Consider the following 24,880-nt stretch of genomic DNA (forward strand, 5'->3'; position numbering starts at 1 on the left):
TATTCTCCAAATATAAATTGAGGGTCTTTTTAGAATGTGATACTACTGCTATTTATAAACCATCCTCAAATAAAAGACCCTGCTCCCAAGGGCAATTAATAATAATGCAATGTACACACATGAATTGTATATTTTGAAGCAATTCCCCAAATTACATGTCTAAAGAAGTCAATCTAGCTGTGATCAAAACTGTAAACTTAACCCCAAGAAAAATTTAGCTCAGTATTTCAACCCTCAATTTATAAATTAAAAGAGGGTTTCCATATGAAAAGAGACAAAGGGAAAAGTTGAGATTTTAATTGGTATCATAAAGAGACCTCGAAAGAATTATCAAACCAATTAGTAAATTAGATCTTAGTTGACATTTCTGTTTTCAGTGTAATGGAATATTTATTTAACTGCCTTCAGACATCCTTTACACTTGAGAAACACCAATTTCCTTTAGGATATTAAAGATCCTTCAAAGAAATAAAAGGATAATCTGTAACTTCCTTAAGTTCTGTGTGCATATGTCACTATTTTTGCCACCTTGAAGTAATCCTGATGCCATCAAGTAATCAGTCTGTTTTACTCACTCATTACTCCATGTGTCGGACGACGCTCTGAGCACAGAGATTCAGAAGTGAAAGGTTCAGACCCGCTTTTAAAGATCTCATCAATAAAACAGTCACTATAATAATACAACACGATTCAGATCAAGCCCATATACAGGTCCAGGGGTGGAAGGGAGGGTGGCAAGCGAGCAAGGCCTTTACTAGGAATTAGGAAGCAGAAGTTATCTGGAACAGGGAGAGAAGGCATGTGGGGGCAGGAGTGGTGCTGTGGGGAGATTTCAAGGGGTGCCTGGGGAGCAAGGAACGGATGGGAACATGCAACAATCCTCTGAAACCTATACTTTTGATTCTTTTCTGTACTTAATGATATGGGGGATGGTGCTGTACTCTTTTAAGATCTACCTGTGTTTGTATATATATGACTCCAAAGATGTATCTATTGGGTTGTCAGAAAAGTCATGACACTTTTTTGCTTGAAAAAAACATAGAAAAAAATATGTGATGACTTTACGACCACCCAACGTAAGCAGGTATACATATATAGTATAGTGATATATATATATATATATATATATATATAGTTTTATTTATACTCATATCTAACGCATGTGTATACATTATAATGCACTCACTTTAAGTGTCACCAGTGGTTTGGCATCTCAATAGGCCATATTTTATTTCACCTTTTCCCTGTTGGCAGACATTTAAATGTTTTAATTGTTTCATTTTGGTTTTGCCATTACCACATGCTGCTAAAAACAGTCTTGCCACTTTGATGCACTGTGTGTGAGAAATGGCATAGGGCAGTGGATCCAGGAGTGGGAATGTTGAGTTTTAGCACATGCAATGTTCAAATTTACTTGCTATTTCCACATGGCTATACCCATTCAGACTCCCGCCACTGACACCCATGGGTGTCACTCTGATGGGTCATAAACGGAATCTTGTCATTTTTGTTTTCGGTTTGTGTACTTTTGATCATTGGTGAAGTTGAACTTTTGTTCACCTGCTTGCTAATTCTTTTTGAACTTCTTGGATAATTGTCTGTTTCATAATTGATTTTTATTTTATTTATTTGATAGTTTAATTGATTTAATAAGTTTAACTGACTTATTAGATTATTGTCTTTTATGACCTTTATTGATTTTTCCACTTTAGGCTCTTTTTTAATTAATTTATGGACATTTTAAAAATTATATTCTAAATTGTAGTTGAGTCTTTTGTACATATGCTACAAATTCCTTCTTTACTCTGTTTAAAATTTCAAATGTTTTATTTTACTTTATTTTGAATTGTTCATTTTTCTTTAGCCTTGTTGTTTGAAATGAATCTGTTTGATAACCAGACCTGGAAATCTTTTTTATTAAGATACTGCAACTTGATCATTCTAACTAGTGTGCACCAGAGGAAAGGACACTGGAATTCCCCCTAACAGAGCTTTTTTCTTGAAGAATTAAAAGGCAACTTTGCACTCTTGTTGGAACATGTGATGCTAGCAGGAACCAGAATTTTTCTGTTTTGCCTGTGTTAAGGAATTTTGTCTTTCATAAAATAACAGAACACTGCAGCTCCACTTCCAACATTATTCTTAAAACTGTGGTTGGAATCCCCAAAAAAGGTATTTTTATAAACTCCTTAGGTTTTCTGTTTTGCTAGCCCTTAAAAATTCATGCTTATTCACCTTGGAACGCCATACCATTGCAGACTACATTTATCATTCATTTAACAAATATTTTTCTGTCTTACTTTCTCTTTCTGTCTTATTTTCCATGCCCATCTATCCTTGTAAGCAGCCACTTGATATGTTTAACACATACTTTGTGTATATTCTTGCAAAATGTATATAGCTGGTCTGCATGCTGCTGGTCTTGTTTTTCCAATGGCATTATGGTGTATATCTTATTTTCTTTCACACCTTTCACCTTCAGCCCTATGTAGTTAGATTCAACTATATTGCCAAGCAAACAACCAGTCCATGATTTCTGTGTAGTAATGATGGGTCTTTTTTCTGGCTTTTAGGTATAAAAAGTTGAACAAGAAAATTCATTTCTCCTGTTTCCACAGTTCTTACATTCTATTTGGGAAAACAAACATTAAGCAAATACCCTCAAACAGTAAGGTAACGTTGGCCATCATTTTTTCAATAAGTATTTGTCGAATGCCTTCATGTTCCAACTACGGTGTTAAGAACTGGGTATGTAATAGAAAACAGATAGAGATAACTGCCCTCATTCAGCTTACGTTCCAGAGGATTCGTCAAGCCTTGTAGACCAAGGTCAGGATTTAAGGTCAATAGCAAATGTTTTATGGAACAGAGTGATAGAGGATGATGTCAATAGGATCATTCAATGTGATTATTCAGTATGATGTCAACAAAGTGGTATATGATTCTAGATGCAGTGTGAATAATGGATTATAGAAAAGTATGGCTGGACTCAAGGAAACCACTTAGGAGGCTACTGCAACAGTTGAGACATGATAGATGGCTGAAGGGCAACAGAGAAGAAAGGAGAGAGTGATGTGATAGATGTTGGAAACAGAAAAGACAGGACTTGCTGATGAATTAACTGGAGAGGAGAGAAGGAATCAAGAATTATCCCTGGGTTTCTAGTCTGGAAACTGAGCTGGAGAAAAAAACTGAGCCTGGGCTAATTTGTGGGGAGAAAATCAAAGTCCTGTTTAGGGCATGATGCTTTTGAGGCATCCAAATGGGGATGACAAGCAGGTGATTGAGTATAGAATCTGACTCTCAGAGAAGAGCTGTAGACTGAAGATTATTTAGTAGTCACCACACATAGATGGTCTTTAAATCACAGCAATTAATATGACTGCAGAGAGAGACACAAAGGCGACCCATCACAGCACCGAAATGCATCTCAAACTTAAGAGACTGGATGGGGGAGGAAAAATCAGCAGGGAAAGCATAAGCACAAACTCAGGGTGGGTCTACTGTATTTGAGCCACTTGGATTTTAATACCTTCCCCCAAAACTAATGCCTTTAGCCAAAGCTGTTTTCTGTAGAGAGGGGTAAGGATGCCTGTGCAGGAATAAAGAGGAAGTGGAAGTAGAAAGCAAAGATGTACATGCAGACAAATCTTTAGTGAATTTGGAGATCAGGTAGAAGAAATAAGGCACTGTCTGGAAGGGAAATCTGGATTAAGAAAGGGATTTTTCTAGGTGAGCGAGACTTCAGCAGGATTAAAGCATATCTAGGTGCGTAAGGATGACAAATAATGGAAAGTTCCTGAGAGGCAGAAGGGGGGTAACCCAAGACCAGGATCCCCGATGGGAGTTAAGGGAGCCTTCACCCATCCTACCCCTTCTCTGCTTGTCATCTCACTGACAATTTGAGTTGTAGCATATCTGATAGTAAGTTGTGGAGCAGTGGGCCTTATGATGCAACAACCCGCAGACCTTTGAAGATAATGGTACTTGATTTCCAGTTAAGGAAAACTTGCCTCCAATTTTAAAGCTGGATAGTCCCTGGAAGAGCTGTTTAGAAAAGAATCATGACTATTTGATCTTTTAGATGTTCAGTATGTAAAGAACTGGGTATAAACTGAAACATCTGCATGCTGATCTTCAAAACAACCTACAGTCATCTGAAAGAATATCTCCAAACTATCAGTAGGGGGAAATAATTAATCAAAATGGGAGTTAGGAAAAGACATGTTGTTGCTTTTCCACATCTTGCTGGTCCCTCACAGTGCTTCATCTCCCTCTGAGACTTTATCTGTGAGTCCGCAGGGTCCAATAAGGAAGCTTCTGCCTAGACCTAGGCATGACCACATGTGCAAATTTATCTAAATGTTTACGCTTCCCAGTCATAGCATTCATAGTGTTTTGGCACTAAGTTGACTTCTTATGCATAGTCACAGATTTATCAAACCGCATCCCATGTTTTATTTCTCAGCTCTTTCTGCCATGGAGAAGTGTAGGTGATTGGATTGTGAAGTCATATCCAAAAGGACAATATTGACTTGGGGGCAAATGCACAGTAGCAGAGAAGCGCAGGGGAGACAGATCCTCTGCGGGTTAGGGTTTAAAGCCAAGCTTGTAAAATGGCATCACATCACAGGCAACAAACAGCCAGACATATATTATGTTGCAAAGAATGCTAAGTCAGGACTCTTGGCATTCAGCACTGGCCTGCCAGTAGCATACTGGTATGACTTGGGGCAAGTTACTAAACTTCCCAAGTCATTTCATCTGCAGTGCACCTTCTAGGTACTCAGATATTTTTAAGGTCCAATCCAATTTTTAAATGCCTAGGTCTGACGTCTTTATCAAGATAGCTTGATTCCAAGCAACAGAAGCAGACCTCAAATTGATGTAAGTAAAAGATTTATTGATTTGCACGACTGCCAAGTTATTTGCACCCACTGAGCCCCCCTGAGAAGAGAAGGGGACTCCTGAGGGAGCATGACAAGCAACGGGAATCTTTGTGTGGAAAAAGAATTCTTTCCTCTAAGTGGATGCAGCCCTGCACCCAGACACACAAATGGATTTCAGCCTCCCATTTAAAACCCCTTGCAGCTCACAAATAGCTGGACTCTATAGAGAGGGCCTGAATCCAGGGGTGACTGGGCATCAGGCCCAGCTCTGGACCTAGGGGTTCAAACACTGTCACCAGGACTTACTCTCTCTCCGCTAGCCTTCTGTTGAATCTCTGTGTGTGTGTGTGTGAGTGTGTGTGTGTGTGTCTGTGTGTGTGTGTGTGTGTGTGTGATGAGAAGAGGAGAAGAGAGAGGAGACGCCAGTTCCTTCTGGGTGACAATCTGACCTCCTGAATCTGAAGGTAGGTGGGGGGGGCCATCAAACCACATGAATTAGGAGAGAGGAGGAACTCAGGGTGTCCCTAAAGGAAGGGGATGCTGCTCTGGGGGGAACAATCCTTCTCCTTTTATGTGTCTCTGTAATTTTCAATCAGCTCATCAAGTAGTCTTAGATGAGCTCAGCGACCCTTCCAGAAAGTGTCTACATCAGCCAGATCCTTGAAATGATACTAGCCCATGCCGGCCACACGGGGTGACCCTAGGGCATTCCTGTGTTGCTGGGGCCATTGTTAATTAGCACAAGCTTTGGAAAGCTGTTGAGCAATTTTGCTCAATGGGAATAAAAACCACTTGTAGTTTGTATCCTAGTAATACTCCTGAGAACTTTTCCTAGAGAGCTAACTCAAATTCAAAAATTCATATGTGTGATGTTTATTCAACATTATCTATGATAACAAGTTGAAAATGGCCTTAGCTGTCAACCACAGGGGCATAGATAAGTAAATTATAACAACTGAATGAAATATTGAGTGACTATTAGGAAGTGTATATAACAAGTCTACTAAGTGTCTACGAAATTATATGAGCCCTTTAATAACAACAGAAAAATATGTAAGCATATAGGCAAAGCCTAGAAAGGAACACCTGAACATGGAAATCTCATGTGTGTTGCAGTTCAGGGAAATGGGAAGTCATTATGCTTTTAAATTTCTTGCATTGTTGGTACATAGTTTTATAATTAATGAAATTTAGAAAATTCTGTGATTTACAAATGGTTATTTCAATATCCTCATCGGGTTGGGCAAGTTTTAAATGAGGCATTGAATGTAAGATGTTTAGGAAGTATATTCTACATGCTAAGTATGAAATAAATTCCGGCCATCATTATTAAGGTAATACATTGAAAACACTATAGGGCCTCCCTGGTGGCACAAGGGGTTAAGCATAGCACTGTGAAGCTATCCGCAGCCACTGCAGCACGAGTTCGATCCCTGGCCAGGGAGGTGACCCACATGGTATGGCAGACCTCTCCTGACTTGCCCGCCACTCCCCTCAGCAGTGTATTTCAGTCAGTCTGCCTGTTCTGCTCCCCACTCTGTTGCTGGTGAATCCTCTCACACCCCACACCTCTGGCCTGTACCCCAGTTCTTGTTTGCATAAATAAACAAATCTTTTTTAAAAAATAAAATGTAATAAGTGCTAAAACACACTCAGGAGCACTGTAAAAATATTTAGTTTGTCAAATAAAAACAGAACGGTCTTATATACAGATCACATATATTACATGTTAGAGTCCATATAAGTTTCATATAATATTTGAATGTATGTGGCTTGTTTGTGTACAGACATTATTTGAAGAAAAAGTTATCAAATAGACCACTTGAGAACATTCCTGACAGTAGAGATCCAGACCAAAAGGCCCTGCTGAATGGGAGCCTCACTGGAGGGGAGGGGTTGGGGTTTCAGAGCTCAGTTAGGCTTCGAAGGGACCTTGTTTGGGACTGAATGACTGTTTCCCCCCAAAGTTGACATCCTGAAGGCCTACCTTCCAGGGAGAGCCAGGTAATAGTTCAGGTTAGAGGTCATGAGAGCGGGGCCCTGCTTCAACAGGATTCGTGTCTCATGAGAACAGACACCAGAGTGTGTCTCTCCTTTCTTCCTCTCCCTCCCCATCTCTGTCCTTGCATGTACTGAGGAAGTCCATGCAAAGATACTGGGAGAAGGTCCCCATCTCCATGCTTGGAAAAAAGAAAAAAGTCCTCCCCAAAACTGAATCAGCCCCAACATTGTCCTTGGACTTTAGCCTCCAGAACTTCGAGAAAACATATGACTATTGCTTAAGCAACCTCGGCTGTGCTATCTTTTTATGGCAACTCAAGCTAATCTAGAGGCCAGCTTGGGGACTCAGATGTGAGCTGGTCAGATGTGACATGCCCATTTCCTGTTGGTCTTTGGAACTAACCAGCTGCCATCACCAGCAACTGCCATCGTCCATTTCAGGCATTTCTCAGGGACAACCGCCTTGCTCAGCCTACCCACTCCTGCCCTCACCACTCAACAGCAGCCATGTTCCAAAGCTAACTGATTTTTTTTTTAATGTGCCAAATGCTTCCTACTGTCACATTGGGGGGTGGGGTGGAAACTATGCTAGAGACAACACTCTATCTAGGTTCATTTCTTGACAGAGAGCTACTCACTTTGATGCAACTGTTACCTGGTGCATATTAATGTACAGTGGTTGACATTAACAGAGTAAGGTGTGGTTACTCATTTATACACTCAACAGCTATTTATTGCATGGGCAGGGTGAGAAGATACTGTTCAAAGCGTGGGAGATAGAGTGGTAAAAAAAAAAAATCAGTTCCTGATAAAGCTCATGACTGGGTGCTACAGGACAGACGCTGAAGAAATAAGCAAATATGTACAAGGTCAGATGGCAAAGAAAGGCAATAAGGAAAAAAGAAGTAGAGTAAAGGGAGCAGGAGAGATACAATTAACTGAGGCGTTGTTATACGTAGAGTGGTTGGGAAGGCCTGACACAAGGACAATGGTCTGCGGGGGGTAGAGAAAGGGGCCTGTGGACATCTGAGGAAATGACAGTTCAGAAAGAGGAGAAACAAGAATCTCAGGTGGAGTGAGTGAAGGGCAAGAGGAGATGAGGCTGGTGAGTGGATGGGAAATGCCAACCTCAGCTTGTACTGTGAGGGAGGATGGGAAAAACCACTGAGTGGGCATGAGCAGAGGAGTGCCATAATTTTAATGAAGAGTTTGTCAAAGCATCATTCCAACTGCCTTTTGGAAGCTAGACTACAGGGAAGCAAGTTCAGAAGCAAGTAGACCAGATGTGAGGCTATTAGAAAGCTTCAGGACAAAAGACAGTTGATGTGGTCCGCTGTGACGATGGTCGATATGGTCAGATTTTTCTTTAAAGATTTATTTATTTATACAAGAACTGGGGTATAGGCCAGAGGCGCGGGAGGGTAAGAGAATTCACCAGAGATAGAGCAGGGAGCAGAACAGGCGAACTGATGAAAACACTGCTGAGGGGAGCAGTGGGCGAGGCAGGAGAGGTCTTCTGCACCATGTGGGTATCTCCCTGGCAGGCCAGGAATCGAACCGGTGCTGCAGAGGCTGTGGACAGAGTCACAGTGCTGCACTCAACCTGCTGAGCCACTGAGGAGGCCCTTTGGTCAGATTTTGAATATATCTTGAAGGTAGATCAACAGGATTTGCTGATGAATTGGGTATGACAAGTGGGAAAAAGAGAAGCGTCAAGGATCCTTTGAAGTTGTTCGGCCTGATCAGCTGGAGGGATGACATTGGTGTGTGATCAAGAGATACGTGTTGATAAGGAAAGTACAACCCATCCCATCTGAGTTACCACCATCCAATGTTACACCAATCACATAAGACTAATTGTCACTCCACTATGCATGGGCAAAATAACATTGCCATACAATGTTGTGATTATAGTTTATGTGGCATTTTTAAAAATTGTCTTTGCCTAGAAGAACTGGGGTATGGGCCAGAGGTGTGGAGGGTGAGAGGATTCACCAGAGACAGAGTGGAGAGCAGAACAGGCTGATCTGCTGAGGGAGCAGCAGGTGAGACAGGAGAGGCCTGCTGCACCTTGTGGGTTAGCTCCCAGGCTGGGGATCAAACTCAGGCCAGAGCAGTGATAACACTGAGACTTAATCCTTAGGCCACCAGGGAGGCCCTATATGGCATGTTCTGTAAGAAAAACAGCTTGAAGAGGGCCTCCCACATATGTCGCAGCAGACCTCTCCTGTCTCGCCCACTGCTCCCCTCAGCAGTGTATTTCAGTCCATCTGCCTATTCTGCTCCCCACTCTGTCTCTGGTGAATCCTCTCACCCTCCCGCACATCTAGCCTGTACCCCAGTTTTTCTACTCAAAAATAAATAAATCTTAAAGAAACAGCTTAAAGCATTTACCAAAAAAAAATTTTTAAGTAAAAGCTGAGATATTTTCTAAGGAATTTTTTTTTTAATGGAAAAAGAGAAAAAAAAAAAATGGAAAAGGAAAACTCCCTAAAGCAAAGGCAGCAAACAAAACCATGTTAATATGGACTGAAGTAAGTCAAAATTAGTCAAAAATAAATGCTCAAAATCTCATTCAGAGGGGAGAGGGAAGGGCATCATGGTGGTGAGGAGGCGAGGGTCTGGGACTTGCCAACGTTTTCTGAAAGAAGAAAAAGGCTTGAAAGGCTGTTTGAGAAAGGAAATGATTCAATTGCTTTGAAGCATGGAAAGAAAAGGAGAGGCACTATGAGGAAATCAACGTGCGTGTTTTTACAAGAGTTTTAATGATACAGTTCATGATGCAACATTTCTTAAGAAAACAGGTGTGCAGGTTTTCAGTTCAAAAGTTAAAATATAGCATTCTAGTTTATATTAATAAGTACGTGGCTATGAATAAAGGTGTATTTAAGTTTCACGAACACACTGGCATCCATTGTTCCACTTGTCTTAGATTTTGGTGAAGTAGAAATTAAGGACCGGTAGCTAGTGAAACATCTGAAACTTTTGAGAGGCACAGAAGTATACATTATTTATTTTAAAATGTATCTTGAAGCTTGTTTCAACCTAAAAGTTATCTCTAAAAGCATTCTTAAAGTAAACTACTTCAATCTCAGGGGATTATGCCCAAGTCCAAAATCCAAAGTTAGTTTTTCAACTGAGAAACCATCCTTATATTTTATAATTATAGCTATGAGGGAGTTTTCAGAGAACATTACATTCAGCGATGTTATTTTCTACACTTCATTTTAAGGCCACTTGAAATGTAAACATATCATTTTTTTAAAGTACTTTCATTGTTGGTGATTACCCAGCCAAAGTGTAGATGTTTAAAACAGCTCTGTTCTGTTTTAAAGTGTCAATGTCAGAGCAAACACAACACGCTTCGTTGTCTTATCCCCCGGTTATAAAATTACTCTCACATATGCATTCATTATCCAGAGCTCCGAAAAAGTCTTCAGTTGATATCAGCCATGTTTTCGCATATGATCTAAAAACTAGAATGGAAACAAATTACAACCTGATTTTAAATATAAGCACAAGCCAGGCCAACACCCTCTTCCAGCAAACCTTCCACTACCTGGAAGCAAAGGCCTTGAAAACGGTTCTCCAAAATAACTATATTTTACCTCTCACCGTTCTTTTGGCTCAAGAGCAAATTCCAAAGTGGTATTTAATCATCTGGTTTATCTGGTTATGAGAAGTATAAATTACATGTAGGTAACTGTGTTTTTAAACAAATTCATGTCCAAGGAGATACTTTTAAGCCTAACTGTTCTCCAGAAGAGCAATTAAAAGAAATTATGCTGGAACAGAAAGATGAAAATAAGGTCAAAGACAGTCTTTGCTCTGTGTTCTGTAACTAAGGACTTCAGTGAACTGTGAAGAGCTGGGGGTGGGGAGCATAGAGTTCTGGTTACTTAACATTGATTGTCCATTCATTACCTTATTTCTAATCTACCATTCTCTTAATTTCCCAAACAATGATTGGATATCAGAAGTGAATGGAGCCCAAGTTTCACTGTGGTACAGTGTGGTGATATTCACCCCGGGAGAGGCCACCAGCCTGGAAGCTATTCATGGGTACCACACAGTGCATCACTGTTCCTGCACCCCGGCTTGCTGGGAGCTCAGTCCTAGGAGATGCCTCCGTCTTGATCCCAGGAGATTCAAATTGCAGTTTAATCTTCCTCCACAGGTCTCTGACAGTATATAGATTCTGACTTTGACGCATCTTGCTTGTCACTGTGGCATTTACTCACAACTCACATCTGTAAATCCTCCAACCTTCATTTCAAAAGCAAATTGTACATTGTACAGCGGAAGTTCGATGTTGAGAAAGAGCCTAGATTTTGTTCATCTTTAGTAGCAGAATCTCAAATTAAGAAAGAATAATCATTTTCTAGTGTTTTTTTTTTTTTCTTGACCTTTTAAAATGGTCCTATCTCAGGGGACTGATAGTGAAGATCTACAAAGAGCTGCTACAATGAAAGAAAAACAAAGTGACTAACCCCAACCAAACATGGGCAGAAAAGCTAAGTAGACACTTCTCTAAAGAAGAAATGCAAATGGCCCACAGACATATGAAAAAATGTCCACATCGCTTATTATCAGGGAAATGCAAATCAAAGCCACAATGAGGTGCCAGCTCATACCGGTAAGAACAGCCTAAATTAAAAAATAAAACACAACAAAAACAACAAGGGCTAGAGAGAATATGATTTTCTGTGAAAACAGAACCATCTTACAATGCTGGTGGGACCGTTAACTGGTATAGCCTCTATGGAGTCTGTATGGAGCTTCCTCAAAACATTAAAAATGGAGCTCCCATATGACCCAGGGATTCCACTCCTATGAATCTACCCAAAGGACACAAAAACACTAATTTGAAAGGAAACCTTCACTCTTATTTATTGCAGCACTAGGTTACAATAGTCAAGATATGGAAACAACACAAATGCCCAAAAACAGATGACTGGATCAAGAAGATGTGGTACATATACACAATGGAATACTATTCAGCGATCAAAAAAGATAAACTCATGCCATTTGCAGCAACATGGATGGAGCTGGAAGGGATCATGCTCAGTGAAATAAGCCAGAAGGGAAAAGATAAATATTGAAAGGTTTCACTTATATACAGAATATAGAGAAACTGAACAAAGGCTTGGGAAAAATACCAAACTTGCAAGCTGACCATAGATCTGAGGCACACAGCAGGGAAGGATGAGGAGGGAGGAGGGTCAAAACAGAGGAGGGAAGAGCACAAGGGACAGTGGTGATGGATCAGGGCTGCTATGGTGTTGGGAGAACTATGAGGACTACACCTGAGGGAGAAATCAAATACTGTCCAAAATTAACAATGATATAAGAAAACAAAGGCACTTCAATTAAAAAGAAATAATAATAAAAGGATAAAGATAAAAGTTAAAAAAATAAAATGGTCCTATGTCACCCAACAATTTCTTGTCTTCCTGAACTCTTTTTTTTAAAGGTTTATTTATTTATTTATACAGTATTGGGTACAGAATCATGGGAGGGTGAGGGAATTCACCAGAGCCAGAGTGGGGAGCAGAGCAGGCAGACTGACGAAGTACACTGCTGAGGGGAGCAGCGGGCCGCAGGAGAGGTCTGCGCGCCATGTGGGACCCTCGCTGGCAGCTGGAGATCAAACCAGCGCTGCAGAGGCTGCAGGCAGCTCTTAGCCCAGTGCTCAACTGCTGTGCCACCAGGGGAGGCCCTCCTCCCGAACTCTTGAAAAAGAAATCTCACTGCTTTGATTCATTCATTCATTGCCTCATGCATGTGCCGAGTCCTTACTCTCTGCTAGAGCTACAAGCGAAACATAAAGAGGAGGTCTCAGGACTCATGAGTTTCTGATCTAACAGGGAAGGGAAACATTCAACAACTGATTGCACCAGCCATGAACTCTAGCTGTGATCTAGGACTAATTGGGCAGGCTATTTTAAAAACACAAAATGGACAGGGTAGAACCAATTCTGGTGTCTTGGGAAAATCCTGCTTGAGGGAGGGTCACTTATGCCGAAACTTGCCAGATGAGTAGGAGTTACCCAATACAGAGATGAAAGGAGGTGGTGACAGTGTTCTAGGCAGAAGCACATGGTGTGGCCCTGTGGCTACAAAGGAGCATGGAACTTTCCACACCACTGATGATGCAGCAGGGAAGAGAGGGACCAAGCCCGGCACAGGGAGAGACCAGAGAAGCATGCTAGAAGCAAGTCACGCACAGCCTCGAAGGTTGAGAAGTGTTACAGGCAGAGGAGTAAAGTGATTAGACACACACCTCTTGTGGAAAATGACCTGGAGCACAGAATAAGCAGGATATTATTTCTATTCACCACCAAAGCTTTGCTATGTATCCATTCTGGGTACATGTCACTCGCACAAGTACAGAAAAAGAACTGTAATGATGCACAGAAAATACACTGCCATGTCGGGAGAGAAAGGCAAGTGGGTCCTAAAAGGCAAGTTTTATACATCAAGTTTTTGTTTCTTGAAATAAAGACAGGAAACAAATATGATAAAATATTGACCACTATTAATTCTGGGCAGTGAGAATTAGAAACTTTATTATGTTATCTTTGAAAATTCCTGTATCTTTCAATTTCCTTAAAAGAAAAGCAAGTTTTAAAAGGGAAAGAGATAGAAGGAGCAGCAGGGGAAGGAGTCACTTTGCAGAAGTCAGAAGCAAAGAATGTCTCATAGAGGAGTGGGAGGGGGCTTGTTCATGGTTGCTAAGAATTCAAATAAAGTGAAAACTTTGAGGGCCTCCCCTGGTAGCACAATGGTAGAACGCTGGGCTGCGAAGCTGCCTGCAGCCTCTGCAGCACCAGTTCAATCCCTGGCCTCTGGTGAGGGTCCCACATGGCGCGACAGACCTTTCCTGCCACGCCCGCTGCTCCCCTCAGCAGTGTACTTTGTCAGTCTGCCTGTTCTGCTCCCCGCTCTGGCTCTGGTGAATTCTCTCACCGTCCCGCGCTTCTGACTGTACCCAGTGCTTCTATAAATAAATAAATAAATAAATCTTTAAAAAAAAAAAGTGAAACTTTGACCTATCCACCAGATGCCCTGCTGTCGATGTCAGTGAAGTTTAGCAAAACCCTTGTGCAGGGGAGCAGGAGACAGAAGCCACAGTGAGCATTGGCTAAGTGGGAGAGTAGGGTGTGGCAATGGGGACATTCAAGGGTCTGGTGACATTCAGCTTTGCAAGCAAGGGGAAAAGGGGTAGCTTGAGAGGAATAGAGGACCCAAGGGGTGCTTGTTTCTCGGGTGACAGCGAGTAAAGGTGAGAGACAGTAAAACCTGCTTCTAGGCTGACGGGGCGGCTAGACAGAATTTCTGAGAACGTTTAAATGATCCGAGGACAGGTGGAGGATTTAAGCTCCGATTGGAGGAGATACACAGGAAATCACAAGGGCAGAAGCAAAGAATTCCTGAATGATTTTTCAAGGAAGGAGGCAGCATGGTGGGTAAAGGGGAGACGTTGGGGACAGAGAGGAAAGGCACACCACCACCAGGCAGTGCTGAGGGTCCATGGAGGTGCCTGAGTGATGGTACTGTAACAGGGCGGTCCCCAGGAAAGGGGGAGGTTCCGTACCCCACCCAAGGGAGGGTGGAGCTGAGCAGGAAGAAGAGAAGCTGCAGAAGAGACTGAGGAAGGAAGCAGGATGGAACCAGGAGACCTGGAGGAGGCGCATGGAGCCTAGAGACACGTGAAGAAACTGTGCTTGTCTTTTGGTCGTGGACTGGGTGACACAGATGTGGGTGAGACCTGTGGGGAGGTGACAATGGCGGCTTTTATCTTGATGTTGATTTTGCTCTTTTCCTTCCGGGCTTGTCTGGTTGTTTCTGGCCCTTTTCTGTGGGTCCCCACTGGAAGATGCTTTAGACTTGTGGCAGGCTTTGGGGCCTTGCTCTGGGCCAATCCCATCTGGATGGACTTTTACCCACGAGGGGATGGGTAACTTTGGGTTCTTGATTCAGAAACTAGACTCTTTGCCTTACCTGTATTGTTTCCTAGTTTTATTAAAGTTCCTTCTCATTAAAGTTTCATATGTTTTGTGTTGATGCGGCGGATGGCAGAACCCATTTAGAATAGGCAGGTTTGCGGGGTTTGGGCTGCCCCTCTCCCTGTCCTATAACAGATTTGGCGTCCAACGTGATTTAGGACAGAGCCATCCGTGGTTAGGCAGCTCCATGGGGAAATTGGGCTTCCCTATGGCACTGGCTACCATAAGCGCAAATGTGATTTTTGGTTTCTCCGGTGTGTTTGTTTCATATGTCGATTTGCTGTTAAAAAAACTGGCTTGGGCTTTGTGAAGATTCTGTGTGTCTGTATGTAATTTGTTTGTAGTGACTTGCTAAGACATTTGATTTTGTGGAAATTGTCCTAATCTTTTGTGCCAGTTTTACTCAAAAGATTAGGCAGTACGTTGGACCATGTGGCCAGATCAAAGATGGCGTCTGAGGCCACTTGGCGGGCTCTTTGTAAAATTCAGAGGTTCTTGTTGCTAGGACTTTGGAACTTTTTTTTTTCTTTCTTTTTGTAATCTCTGCTGTCTCATTAGCATTTCTAAAGGCAATAATGGTTCTTCAGTGGTATGTTGCTTTGTCTTTGGCTACTTCCTGCTCTCTGCCTGATGGATTTTGCAAGCCAATTGTGGAGCAGTGGTGTTTAAATTAGCAAATGTATGCCTGGGTGTTAAGTAAAGAGTAGCCTTAAGCAGTAACTGGTAATTGCTGGTAGCCTTGATGGATTCTTGGAGATAACTTTGTGTTTTACATCAGTTGAACCATTTTAAGATTTTTTTTTCCTGTGATTTTTACATATCTGCTGTCTTGTTTTGGCTAATGCCTCCAGATTTTTTTTTTTTTTTTTTTTTGGCTTGAATTTGTTATAGGACAGGGAGAGGGGCAGCTCAAGCCCCACAAACCTGCCCATTCTAAATGGGTTCTGCCATCCGCCGCATCAACACAAAACATAGGAGACTTTAATGGGAAGGATCTTTAATAAAACTAGGAAACAATACAGGTAAGGCAAAGTCTAGTTTCTAAATGAAGCACCCAAAGTGACCCGTCCCCTCGCGGGTAAAAGTCCATCCAGATGGGACTGGCCCAGAGCAAGGCCCCAAAGCCTGCCACAAGTCTAAAGCATCTTCCAGTGGGGACCCACAGAAAAGGGTCACAAACAACCAGACAAGCCCGGAAGGAAAAGAGCAAAATCAACATCAAGATAAAAGCTGCCATGGTCACCTTTCCACGGGTCTCACCCACATCTGTGTCGCCCAGTCCACGACCAAAAGACAAGCGCAGTTTCTTCACGTGTCTCTAGGCTCCATGCGCCTCCTCCAGGTCTCCTGGCTCCATCCTGCTTCCTTCCTCAGTCTCTTCTGCAGCTTCTCCTCTTCCTGCTCAGCTCCACCCTACCTTGGGTGGGGCAGGGAACCACCCCCTTTCCTGGGGACCACCCTGTTACAAACTGATGAACTATTTTTCCTTGAGTAGAGAACTTTTGCTTTCCACAATGGACAAATACCTGGAGAGACTGGTTTTCTTTCACACTGGAACCTGACAAAATGTTCATCTGAGACTGCATCCCAACCTCCATATATTCGATCTTCATCACCATGGAAATGATGGCAAAAAGTGAAAGGGGGGAATTGTTAGGGGGAAAAGGATGTCCCAAAGCAAATTCCATATAGGCTTTGTGGACTCCACCCCCACCCCAGGTCAAAGCCAAAGACACTGGGAACTCCAAATCCCATCACCACCAAAGGGAAGGTGGCTGGGACCTGAGGGTGGGGTTAAGCAGCCAGGTGGATACAAAAGGCAGACAGGTGGGCTTTGGGGACCCCCCATTTTGACTCTCCACCAGCTGCAGCGTCCCGCCAGCTCGGAGAGTGACTTTGGGTTTCCAGGTCAGCGGATCGGGTAGGACGCATTAAAGACTTTATTTCCCTATTTTCTCCCTGAGTTGTACATTTTCCTTATTTCCTTTTCTCTTGTAAATAAACCTTTTATTAACCCTTTTGTGTGTGTCTGTAGTGGAGTATTCATAAGTCCCTTTAAAGCGCGCGGGTGAGGACCCACAGCCAGGAACCCGTTTAATATCGGGGTTGCTCTATAACAGTACGACCTGACTTCGGGCGTGTCTCTGATATTTTTCTAGCAGGTGTCATCTGTCCAACGTAAGCACAGAGAAGACTGATGTTTATATAATTCAGAACTGGCTTACAGCCAGGTGGGTGTGACCAAAAGATTGGTGAGCAAGGGAACTGAAGGTGTTTGCCAGAGGGAGATTGTTTTTGTGAAGCTATGCTGGGTAGGGAGGGAAACACAAGGTGGGCGTGGAGGGAGAGAGTGTGGCAGGACCTAGGGCCTAGAGGCCCCCATGAATTGGGAGTGCAGAGGGGTGCATAAGCAAGCAAGCCAGAAGGAGAGGACTCTGGGATTGGAAAGTGGGCTGTCAGAACCAGTGGTGTGGAAGATGGAGTCTTTTCTGCTATGGCATCTCAGCAGGAAGCCCTGGAGTGGGTGGTAGGGGAGAGTAGGGGGATGAAACACAGTAGAGACGAGGAAGCAAGAAACTGAGAAAGCAGAGGGTTCGTGGTTAGGTGGATGCTAACACTTCCTCGAGTGGTGACAGATGGTGGACAGACAGGAGGATAGTAAGTCTGGTGCTACATCTTAGATAAATGGGGTAAAACGTATTTGAAGACTGCAGCCTCCTAAGGTCTGGGAGTTATTGAGTGGAGGAGCAACGGTCTTAGAAGCAAGAAGGAGTACCCCACTTTCCTGAACTGGTATAAAGAGGCAGAGGGAAGCTAAACAGCCCCACCAGGAAAGGCTGGGGAAGAACAGTTTACTAGACAGAGCCGGGATTCCTTGTGACGGTGGTTCTCAGCCCCAATTACACACTGGAATCATCCAGAGAGCTTTAAAAAAATACCCAAGCCCAGGTCCCACCTCAGCCTGATAAATCAGAATCTCTGGAACCAAGGACCTTGTAACATTTAAAAGCCCCCTCCCCATGCTAGTAATTTTTATGTGTAAATGAGTTTTTAAGACACTGATTTAAGGCAAAGATGTGGAGGGAACTTTGGAGAAGGACTATAAATAAGAGAGCTTTCCTGAATGTATAAACCACACATTTCCCCAAAGTCCCCCAAGAATCCATGCTCACAGGAGTGGAGCATAAGCACCAGGAAATGCTCTCCCAGGTCTGCCAGACCCTTCAGTTTTTTGGTTTTTTTTTTTTAAAAGATTTATTTATTTATGCACACAAGAATAGGGCTACTCTGACTCAGGGCAGAGGTACAGGGTAGGAGAGGATTCACCAGAGACAGAGTGGGGAATAAGACAGGTGGATTGACTGAAATACACTGCTGAGGGGAGCAGTGGGTGAGACAGGAGAGGTCTGCTGTGCCATGTGGGTAGCTCCCTGGCCAGGGATCGAAATCGTGCCTCAGTGGCTGTGGTCAGCTTCATGGGTTGCATCTTAACAGAGATTCTGATCAACAGAGATTCTGATCAATAGAGATTCTGATCTTTGCAAGGATCCCGGGTGAGTTTTCCTTTTTGTTTAATCTTCCTTTACACTTTTTGCTGGGGATGTGGAGAACAGGAGGGGTTGTCTCATGCACATTAATTGAAGAGGTTGTGTGGGTAGCTTTCAGCACAGAACCAATGACAGAAAGCCACCCCTTGCTCTGTGGCTCAGTCTGACTCCACTGAAATAGGATGGTATAGGAATGATGTAGAGATAACAAGGATGACAGAGATACCAGTTGACCTTACTCAGGGCCCCAGGCCCTGGATGATTTACAAGCACCATCTCTTTTAGTCTACACCCTCCCTTGAGAAGAGTAGTACCTAAATCCCCACTGCAGGTGAGTTCACCAGAGCTCCAGAGAGAGACTTGACTTGCCCGAGGTCACCAACTAGTAAGTTCCATAACCTTAGCAGCCTCCAGAGACCCAAGCCTTCCTCACTGTACTTCACGCCAGGTAGCTGCAGAACTGTTTCCTTCAGGCTGCAACACTCAGAGATTCTTCCACTACCCCTGGCTTTCTATCCCCAAAGGGAGGGGCTGCAAGGCCGATTTCAGAGGTGTCAGAGGGCCAGTGCTTTCACTGAAAAGGTAAAGCAGGCTCCTGGGAGCGAATCTGAGGTGCACGAGGGGGAAATGACATCATGGGGTTTCGCTGGGCAGGCCTCCCCACAGGTGCTCCCCTGAGGGCTTCCCAGGGACACAATACCTGGCTTTCTATGAGTCTCAGGAGCACCTCTCTCCTGATGAGGAAACCTCATCTCCCCAGGTCCGGACACCTACTTGGCTGGTGAGAGCCTTACGGATCTAATCATTGCCCAGAAGCTTCTGGGTGGTATTTCTTAGCTGCACAAAAGTATCTCAATTTTTTTTTTCCCCTCCTAGTATTCCATCTTTTTAAGTTAGGTAAGTTTAACCTCTTGCTTCTTGGTGCAGCATTTCTGCAAATTCAACATGCAAGTTATTAGTATTGGAAAAAAATCGCTCCTTTCAAAACAGATCCTGAAACTCGAAGGGGGCATTTCCAATATATCCATAAAGCCAACAAGACAGCTTAATTGTTTGTTTCTCCAAGGGAGGACGCTAAGCCCGGAATTAATTTGGTTCAGCCGGTGAAACAATTCGTTTGCTCTGCCTAATTCTGCCAATTAAAGAACTTTTCCAGACACAATTAGCATGCAAATCAGCGGCGGAGAGAGGGTCTCGCAGACCCCGCGGAGAGGAGGTGCGGGACGCAGAATCCCGGGGTGCGCTTGGGCCCAAGCTTGGGGCGTCACGGACGAGCTCCGGGACCCGGCTCGCTCGGACTCTGCGGTCACCTGGCGCCCACTCGGCGCAGCCAAGGATCCAGCCAGCGCCAGCACCCCGAACCCCACCAGATCCCCGACACCGCCCCGCCCCAGGCCTCGGGAGCGCGCAGCCCAGCCCGCCGCCCCCCCAACGCCCCAACCCCCTCCCTGAGCTGGCTCCCCGGGCCGCGGGGGCTGCGCGCGCACCTAGAGCCGCGCCCCCGGCACCCCGGTTCTGCGGTGGCGTGTGGCTGGGAGAGGTGGAGATAGCGGCCCCTGCTGACAGCTCCGGCTAACAGCAGGAGACTGACTTTTCTCCCTCATTCATTCGCCCCACCTTTTCCAGGTGGTTTTGGGGTGGGGGGAAATTAGGGTGTTGTCGCGTGTGAATTTATTCTGCACGAGCCTTCGAGAGCAGGTGTCTGCGCGCAACTTGCGTTCCCAACAGTAAAGGCAAAAAAATAAAAATAAATAAAAAAGGAATGCGACTTTTTAGTGGCCCTGCCCCCCTAAAGGAAACAGTTTCCAAGGCACTTGGGTACCTGACCTCAGGGCGGTGGAGACCTGGGTCTCTCCCCCTGCGCTTTTCTCGGTCAGCCCCAGGACTAGGAATTATTGCTCCGAGAAGTGCTGGGCCGCTCCACACTTTCTTTTAAAAGCTGGGCCGAGGCCAGCACCGTCTGAGCAGCCCACTTGGGGAGCAGCGACCGCAGCTCACAGTTGTTTGCTGGCCGAGCGTGCGCGCCCGGGAGCGCGCGGAGCTTGGGGGAAGGAGACGGGGGGCCGGAGGGGTTGGCACAAGCCTGTGATTGCAGGGCGTTTGGGGCCATTGTAAGTTTGGGTGGTGAAGAAGGGCTGTGCCCGCCTTTCTTCGTGTGCTAACAATAGCGCCTTGGAGGTAGCTGGGATTTGCTGCCACGAAACTGTCGGGCTCTCCTTGGAATACTCTGCGTCTTATTTCTCAAGTTTACTTATTTCTAAGCTGGGTCCCCACACTCAGCCTTAAAACAGATCGTTGTTGTGAAAGGCACCGTTCTTTGTGCTGCGTGCATTTGCTCCAACGTGCTTTATTAACAAGTGTGTGCGCGTTAACTAACAGCTGTGCTCCAATCTCCAAAGCGTGTTTGCACGACTCCGGCTTTTTTCCCAACTCATCTGGGTGCCTGGCGCGTCCATCCCTTCTGGAATCCACCTCTTGATACAGCAATCAGAATTAGCCAGGCTCGCCGTTCACTTACCCTCATCCTTTAAAACTTTTCCATTTAAGAAAATCGATGAGCAAACCCTTTCTTGTAACTCGTTCCTGCGCTACGTCTATTTTTATTTATTTTTCTGATTTGGCAGGGCTCAGCAGGGCTGTCCGGGATTTTATTTTTTATTTATTTATTTATTTTTGCTTGCTCGCTTGCCTGCTAGAGCAGATGCGGGGGTTAGAGGCGAGGGACGAGAGCTGGGCTCTCTGCTAGAGTCTCCCCCCCAGGGGGACCTCCGCCGAGCGCGCGTCGGGGCGCAGCATCCTGGTAGGCGCGAGCTGCGCGGCCGGTGGACCCAAAGCTCCACCTGCAGCCACACAGCGTTGTTCTGGCCTCTCTCCGCCTCGCGCTCTCTCATTCACACACGCACAGCACAGTTCTCCTTCGGGTCGGCACAGACGCTGAAGGAGGCGGGGTTGCAGGAGGCGAGTCCGCTCTGCGCAATCCAGTCCGGGACTTGGCTCCGCCCGGGAGCGGCGGCCTCTCCGGTGACAGAGTAGTGAGCTCGCAAGGGGTGAGGCTGCAGCCAACTCCGCTCCCCGCGCACTCGCCTGCCCGGGCGCTCGGGACCCAGCAGCAGCGCTTCTCCGCGGGGCCGACCGCCAGCGATGCCGGCTTAGGAGCGCGCGGCAGCGGCCAGCATCGCCCTCCCCGCGGCACAGCCTCCCCGCGGCTGAGCGGGGCGAGAGCCGTGCACCCCAGCTCCAGCCCCCACCCCGCCCCCCACCCTGAAATGACTTGTTAATCGGCGCAGACACCACCGAAGGGACTCGGCGGAGTGGAATCCAAGTGGAAATTGGATTTGCAGAAGAGTTTCTTGAACATTTCTTCCTTCCCCGTTGGCTCTTTCTTTTTTCTTCTCCCCTACTCGCCTGTCATCGGAGATGCGCACAACGCGTTTGCACCCCAGAAAGTAGTCGCCTTGACTGTCCCCCCCCCAAAGAGACAGGCACACATGTAGGAATGACAAAGGCTGGCGAAGAAGAGAGCGCAGCTCGCCGCCCGGAGATAGCCCCTTGATAATGGATTACTAAATGGGATTCAAGCCGTACCAGCCCGCTCCGAGCCCCGGCCTTCTGTCCGTCGATGCACCGAAAAGGTACGGCCCGGGGTTCCCGGCGCGCCCCACCTCCCGGGCGCCGAGGGGCTCCAGCCCGCGGGTACCCGGCCGCGGGCAGCGCGCGCGCTGCCGGCTTTGTGGTGCCTGCGTTTTATTTTGTCTCGTGTCTGTCTCCCGAGCGTTGCCCGGCCCTGGGGGAGAAGTCGTGAGCCCTGCCTAACGCTTCTTTCTGCCCTGCGCCCCAGAGACCGCCCGGCTCTGTGGTGCGAGCTTCCCCACCCGCACCGCGCACACGCCGGGCGCCGCCCGGGACCGCGACCGCGACCGCGCGGATGGCTGCCCAGCCCTGGGGTGTGGGCACAGGACCCGGGGCGCGTCCTCACTTTCGGGCCAGCGGGGAGCCAGCGGAGAGGTCCCAGGAGGGTGGGCTTCTCGGAAGCTCCCCGCTCCGGGGCGGAGGCGAGGGAAGGGTTTCTGTCCCCGAGGGCTGGAGCTCCGCGGAGCGCTCTTTTCGCCCAGTACCAGGTTTGGGTTCTAGGGCAGGAGAAGGGGTTCCGCAGAGACGGCAGGGGAGCGAGGAGAATCTTTTGTTGTCCGCGCCAGGTCTGAGCTGGGCTCTGTGGAGTGCGGGAAACTTGTAATGGCCCTGGCACCCGCGCGCCCTGCCACTTGGGGACATCACGGCTCCCGCGGCCGCTGGCACCGGAGGTTCCGGGCTTTGTTTGCGCGAATGAGTGGCCAGGAGCGGCCTTCTCCTGGTGTGGCGCGGCGCCCCCGCCCTGGGTCCTATCCCCGGCCGCAGCTCCCTCCCGGGCGGCGAGGGGAGCATCCATCTGGACCGCGCGCCCCACTAGCTGAGTCCGGCTCGCCCCGGCTGGCGCACGCCGTCCCCCCGCCAGATTCTGCGCGATTCCGCTCGGGAAAGGTGTCCCGGGGAGGCGGAAGGGTGTGGAAACCTGGCAAGAGATGGCCCAGGGCTTGCGCTCTGGACCTCGTCTCTGCCTGGCCTCCAGGTTCTGGCTGTCCCAACTCCTGGCGGCGACGCACCGCTGCGCCTCTCCAGCGGCGGGATCCTCGGGAGCAAACCCGACGGCGCCCACCCACCCTCCACGACCCCTCTGGGTGGGAAGTGACTTCTCTCCAGATTTTCCGCTTTTTTCTCAACTGCCCACTGTCGGGCAGTGCGAAGCTGGCTCTTGAGGTCCCGACCTCCTCCCAGAACCCGAGCGTCATAGGGGGAGCCCGGGAGCTTGTGGGTGTCGGGAAGGAAGCCGGACTTGGCCGTCTTTCCCGCTCCCTCCCCGCCCCTCCGCCCGGCGCCGCCTCCAGCTTTTCCAGCGCCGGACCCCTCGGCCAGTCGCTGTAGGAAAGTTTCTCTGAAAGCCTGGGGGGCAAAAGGAGGTGCAGCGAGCTTGTCAGGCTTATAGGCTCAGCATCTGCACCTGCAGGAAGGGGACCCGTAGACCGCCCGCATGAGGCTAGGAGCTCGGGTCTGACAGTGGCGCCCCCAGACCCGAGGTGAGCTGGGCAGGGATCGCGGCGCGGCACTTGCTGGACCAGCTCTCGGCACTGGAAGAAAGAATGGCTGAGGCGTGGGCGAAGGGCTGGAAGGGGTAGTTAAGGGAGGGACGCGGCTCGGGATGTTTGCGCGGCCGCTGTGGGTAGCGGCTGGCGCGCGGATGCGTGTGGATACCAGCGGGGGTTCCCCGGCTTGCAGGTACCCAGCGCCAAGTGCAGCATCAGCAGCCTCCTGCGCCCACGCGCCCCATTCCAGCCACAGGGTGTCCGGGGCGGAGTGGAGCAGGGAGCCTGGTGTGTGCGGAGCTGGGACAGCAACCGCTGCCGACACGGCCACGGCGGCCTCCGGCCTGTCATGCAGCGAGCAACCCCTCCAAGCATTCCGCACTGGTCTTGGGGAGAAAGGGGGCTGCTTGGGGGATGCGGTGGCCAGCCACTGCCTTGGAGAACAGCTCTTTGCTTAAGCTGAATGGAAAGCTGGTTGCTACTGAATGGGATCCATGAAAGGTTTAAAACACAGACGCGGGAGCAAGCACGGACACACACACACACACACACACACACACACAATCTCACACTTGTAAGCACAACTTTCTTTGCCTCAAATCGGAAAAGATTTAAGCCCAATTATGTTAGAGCAGCAGGTCTCAGGAAAGTGATTTAATGCCCCCCAGTGCTGGTTTTTAAGACTCTCCCTGGTGGAACTGAGCTGAATCTTGCCTTTCTTTAATCCTGGTAATCGTCCACCTTCCTTTTCCTGGTGACATGCATCATACAGCAAGCAGGCAGCCTGCCGCTGATATCAGGGGAAAACTGGTTTGGGATACAGGAATCCTGGCATTGAGGTTGTCCCCCCAAAGTAAACATGCTTGTGCTCAATTCTGAATGAAAATATCTTCCTCGTAGACAACTTACCCAAATGGCTACCAGAGGTCAAGCTCGGAAGCATTTTTTATGGCGTTTTGTTTTTTTTTTTTTTTTATTAGCCTGTTTAGTCTGCATGGACCAGTTTTATGATTTACAGTAAGCTTTGATTAAACTACTCCAGGCACCAAAGTTAATTATTAACTTAACCTTAAATACAGTGGCAGAACTGTGTCTCCACCTATTAACCTAAACTATCTGTTAAAAAATAATTACGTTAACTATTTGAATCTGATGGTTACTTTTATGTGAATCTGGAGTAACCCCCAGTCTCTTCTATTCCTTTGGCTTTAGCACATTCTTGAATGAGACACTCTGTGAGCCAATCTGAAAACAGAAAAGAATGAACCTCCAGACTTCAAAGCTTATTTTTGTGTTGTATCTTTTTTTCCATTTGA

At 46.7% G+C, this 24,880-nt stretch overlaps 1 protein-coding gene across 4 annotated transcripts in view; it reads left to right on the forward strand.

The window, feature by feature from the left end:
- The first annotated feature begins 21,653 nt into the window (after positions 1-21,653).
- The window catches only part of SEMA6A (semaphorin 6A), a 126,890-nt gene continuing 123,663 nt past the window's right edge, over positions 21,654-24,880 (forward strand). For all 4 annotated transcript variants that reach the window (XM_037509480.2, XM_037509479.2, XM_037509481.2 and 1 more), the window contains exon 1: positions 21,654-22,079. The gene's annotated coding sequence lies outside the window, so the exon portion shown is untranslated. The remainder of the gene's footprint in view (positions 22,080-24,880) is intronic.

Source organism: Talpa occidentalis, unplaced genomic scaffold, assembly GCF_014898055.3.
Source record: "Talpa occidentalis isolate TD23 unplaced genomic scaffold, MPIMG_talOcc4v2.1 talOcc4.13, whole genome shotgun sequence".
NCBI lineage: Eukaryota > Metazoa > Chordata > Mammalia > Eulipotyphla > Talpidae > Talpa > Talpa occidentalis.